The sequence below is a fragment of the Molossus molossus genome, unplaced genomic scaffold, assembly GCF_014108415.1.
Source record: "Molossus molossus isolate mMolMol1 unplaced genomic scaffold, mMolMol1.p scaffold_m16_p_5, whole genome shotgun sequence".
Lineage (NCBI taxonomy): Eukaryota > Metazoa > Chordata > Mammalia > Chiroptera > Molossidae > Molossus > Molossus molossus.
In genome coordinates this window covers 110,861,002-110,866,212 of record NW_023425388.1, presented here as the reverse complement: position 1 = coordinate 110,866,212, position 5,211 = coordinate 110,861,002, and the positions used below count along the sequence as shown (strand labels likewise).

Genomic DNA, 5,211 nt, shown 5'->3' with positions numbered 1-5,211 from the left:
CCAATCTCCTCCCTTCGCTTGCTCTCACGCTCCTGACCACTACACATCCACCTGAAGTACCCCAGGGCTAGGTTCCAGACAACTAGAGACTGCATTCTTCAAACGAGCCAATCCTGAACCTTTCTGCCTTTCCTCACCTTTCCATTCCCAAAGACAGACACTTGCTCACAGTCACCTTCCCTCCCTCTGCTTGTGACCGGTGCTTCTCGGAGTGGCCCTCTGCTTTCTCCCTGGGGAACTGGGTGCATTAGAACAACAACAGCCACGCACCAAGTCTATGAAACTCTTTGCCGTAACTCTCACTCTTGATCTGTGCCTGGTCTCACCAGGACTTAGTGCAGCCTACATGGCTAAAATAAATACATACCTCACATATTTCATAAACATATTTACTGAATGAATGGCACTTCTTGCAAAGAATCTTAGCTCTAAAAATTCAGTGTCAAGAATTAGTGGTTGCTCAATAAATATTTGATGACTTTTTTGAATCAATAAAAAGAAGAGTTTTCTAACAGACAGAGATATCAGTAGGAAAGATATTGCTTTAATGTACACACTCCAGGGACTTTCACAAACTATGTTAATTCAGATGGAAATCAAATATTGATAGGATAAATTACAATATTTTAAATTATCGTTTTGCCAAACCTAAGATTTTGTGATTTTTCTGATACTTACTTTTGATGATATAAAAGTCTGCTGAAAGAGATAAATCAAATACAACAAAAAAGCGCACATAAAAGAACAACTGTAGAAACATTAGGCTATTTTCTATGCTCAAATGTTATATTTAGAGGTTGATATTAATGACTAGCAAGTGTAATTTTTAGAGAAGGGAGTCATTTGGTAAGAGAAGAAAAGAATATATAGGTATTCAGGATTTAAAAAAACAGAACTGGGGCACCAGTCAGTAATACGTGCTGATGAGTTTTCTGTGAAGGGATACCTATTGATTTCTCTGCCCTGAATTGAAGAAATGAGACTGGGAATCTGCTATAAATGAATGCATTTAGATAAAGTTGACAAAAACTATTGTGTTTTTGGTTTTTTTAAATAACTTTATTTTTTAATTAAAATATAGTCCAATTGACTTTTCTTGGGCACAGTTCTATAAATTTTTTCAAAAGTATACAGATCCGCCCTGGCCGGTTTGGTTCAGCGGTTAGAGCGTCGGCCTGCGGTCCTGAGAGACCCGGGTTCGGTTCCCGCTAAGGGCACATACTTCGGTTGCAGTTTGTCCCCGGCCCTGGTTGGTCGTGCAGGTGGCAGCCACTCGATGTGTCCCTTCATGTCTACGTTTCTCTCTCTCTCTCCCTTCCTCTCTCTCCCTCCCACTCTATCTGTACAAAAAAAAAGGAAAAATATCCTCGGGTGAGGATAAAAAAAAAAAAAAAAAGTATACAGATCCATATGATAATCACAACAATCACACAACAGTTCATTCTATCCCCCCAAATTTCCCTCCTGCTGTCCTCTTGTAGACACAACCTCCCTTTATCACTAGCTCCTGGCAACCACTGATATGTTTAGTCATTGTAGTCTTGTCTGTGGCAGAACGGTATATAAGTGGAGTCATGTTATGTAAAGCTATGAGGTTGCCTTCTTTCACTTAGCATGATGCCTCTGTGAATCAGCCAAAGGATTCAAAAGTGTCCAAAGTGTGACCTGGCTTCTCCATTCACTTGCTGGAAGGCATGCAGTTTGTTTCTACTTTTAGAAATCGTGTGCGTAACTATTCTAAGCATCCAGGTACAGGTGACATGGAATCCCATCTCTGAACAATCCCTTGGTGTAGGTATTAGTCTCTACAGTCTTCATTTTTGAATGCATCAACCAGATAGCTTTTGAAAGAATGATAATTTTTTAACCAAGAAATATTTATAAAATGCTAAACAATAGAAAACAGAATAAGGGACATTAAACTACATACATTATAATACTAGCGTCAATATTTGCAGAGTTTTTTGTGTAATAACTATAAATTAAACAGAACAAGAATTCTACATGATTCTTAGGTATTTAATTCCATTTAGTGCAAATCTTTCCCGCAAACAATTTCTTCTGTGATTTCTCACCTGTTGTGAAGCTGAGGTAAAAGTTGGCTAAGGCTGCCAACGTAAAACTTTATGGGAAGGAAAAACGTAAAAGCCATGTCCGTGGTCAATCATTTTAATACAGATTTAAGAGAAAAAACACGCAGAGAACAAAGAAACTAGTGGAGTGTGAGGGAATCAATGAGTTGTCTCCAACCTCTTGCTTCTTCGTCAACTTCACTTGAAAGAGAACATAGGTCTTGCGTTTTCGATGTGGATATGAGGCCGGCAGCAGCGATCCGGGAATGTCAGTGAGGAGAACTATTGTTCCTTTACAATAATTGTGAAGCCTTAAAAATTTAACCAGAAGAATATAATGAACAAAATAAACTGATGAACAAAATAGACCCAGAGACATGGAAGTAGGGATCAGACTGACAAATCTCATAGGAAGAGGAGGGGGGAGGGTGGGAAGAAAGAAACCAAAGAACTTATACACATATATGCCCAACTGAAGGATACAGACAATCATACTGTGAAGGTGGGGGAGGGGGCTGGGACGGGAGTGAGGAGGAGGGTGTCAGTGGGGGGGGGGAAGGAGAAACATCTGTAACAAAATGAATGAATTGATCTTTAAAAAACTTAACCACGTGCTTGCTTGGGCAGCACATAAACTAAAATTGGAACGATACAGAGAAGATTACCAAGGCCCCTGCGCGGAGATGACACATAAATTTGTGAAGTGTTCCATATTTTTCTGAAACTTTTCCAAAACTATGGTTAATTGTTATATTTGAATGTTATGTGATAATGTGAAAAGTTTTGTATCTCAGTTGCATGAAATGTACATTGTGAAACTTTCTTAGAAAGGGGTCCTATCCAGTATTGATCAAAGTATTAATCATATCATTTTAAACAGTAGTTTGGCAATGACAATCAAAATTGAATGTGAAACTTTGGAAAAAGTTACTGCTTGGATTTTAACTATTCCAATTCTCTAATTTACAAACAAAGCAAGTACGTAATAAATTGAGTTTAACGAGGAACAACCAAAATATACGTCAGTAAAAGAAACATTGGAATGATTGCAGCTTACTTAAGTTCACTATAAATGAAACATATTGGTAAAACATTCTTACATGGAAAGTGTCCATATGCCTCGAGATCTTCATCTGTACTGCTAATGACCATGGGCCCTCCTCAGTGCCACTCTGATTGTTTTGGAATTTATTTTGAAATTTTTCTACATGACGAGTCATATAGCAAGGCATTGTTTATTGGTATATTTGTATTGCTACGTGACAATCTAAAATGACATTTATGGAAGAGAAAGTTATCTGGAAGACTACATGAAGAGATGGAGTAGAAAGACTGCTTTTATTTTCTGAATAGAACTTTTTAATGGTATTTTTAAAGGAACATTTGAACAGCAAGAAATTTAAAGGCAAAACCAACTTGTGTCTGACGTCAATTTTGACTGTCACTATCAGGCATATTGGTTGGTAGTATAAGAGACCCACCTCACAACAAAAGACTCACATAAGTTGAAAGTGAAGGGATGGAAAAAAATCTTTCAAGCAAACGGAAAGGGAAAAAAAGCTGGGGTAGCAATACTCATATCTGATAAAGTAGATTTCAAAATGAAGACCATAACTAGAGACAAAGAAAGCCACTACATAATATTGAAAGGATCTATCCAACAGGAAGATATAACCTTGGTAAACTTATATGCACCCAATATAGGAACACCAACATATATTAAATATCTTCTGGAGGACTTCCAAGGAGAAATTGACAGCAATACAATAAGAGCAGAGGACTTCAACACCCTGCTGACATCACGGGATAGATCATCTAAACAAAAAATTAACAAGGAAACACAGACTCTAAATGAAGCACTAGATTAAATGGATTTAATAGATATGTACAGAGAATCAAACCCCCAAACTGTAGAACTCACATTCCTCTCAAATGCACATGGGTCATTCTCAAAGATAGACCACATGGTGGGGTACAAACTAAATCTCTACAAGTTCAAGAAGATTGAAATCATATCAAGCATCTTTTCAGATCACAATGACATGAAACTAGAAATCAAATGCAACAAGAACATGCAAAGACATTTGAAAACATGGAGACTAAATAGCATGTTATTGAACAATGAATGGGTTACCATGGAGATCAAGGAATAAATTAAAAACTTCCTGGAAACCAAAGAAAATGAACACACAACAACACACAATCTATAGGAGGCAGCGAAAGCAGTTCTGAGAGGGAAGTTCATAGCACTACAGTCCTATCTCAAGAAGCACGAAAAATTTCTAATAGACTGTCTAACCTCACAACTTAAAGAACTAGAAAGCAAACAAAAATAAAACCCCAGAGTAAGTAGAAGGAAGGAAATAGTAAAGATAAGAGTAGAAATAAATGACATGGAGACCAAAAATGCAACTCAAAGGATCAATGAAACAACGATCTGGTTCTTTGAAAAGACAAACAAGATTGATGGACCCTTAGCTAGACTCACCAAGAAACAAAGAGAGAGACCCCCAAATACACAAAATCAGAAATGAAAGAGGAGAAATAATAACTGACACCACAGAAATACAAAGGATTGTGAACAAATATTATGAACAGTTATATGGCAACATATTTGACAATCTAAGCCAAATGGACAAATTTCTAGAAACACATACTCTCGCAAAACTGAACCAGGAAGAGATAGAAAACTTGAACAGACCAATAACAACAAAGGAAGATGTAATCAAGACTCTCCCAGCAAACAAAAGCCCAGGCCTGGACAGCTTCACGGGAGAATTTTACCAAACATTCAAAGAACTAATACCCATTCTCCTCAAACTATTTAAAAAAATTCAAGAAGAAGGAAGACTTCCAAACTCATTTTATGAGGTGAGCATAATTCTAATTTTGAAACCAGAAAAAGACACTGCAAAGAAAGAAAACTACAGACCAATATCACTGATAAACATAGATGCCAAAATCCTAAACAAAATACTAGAAATTAAATCCAGCAATACATTAAAAAAATTATTCACCATGACCAACTGGGATTTATTCCAAGGATACAAGGCTGGTACAATATTCACAAATCAATAAATGTGATGTACCACATAAACAAAATGAAAGATAAAAACCATATAATCATATCAATAGACAC

At 36.9% G+C, this 5,211-nt stretch overlaps 1 non-coding gene across 1 annotated transcript; it reads left to right on the top strand.

Moving 5' to 3' along the window:
- Positions 1-2,683: 2,683 nt before the first annotated feature.
- Positions 2,684-2,790, top strand: LOC118617915. Its single transcript, XR_004956876.1, has one exon. It is a non-coding gene; the product is annotated as a U6 spliceosomal RNA (small nuclear RNA).
- The last annotated feature ends 2,421 nt before the right edge of the window (positions 2,791-5,211 follow it).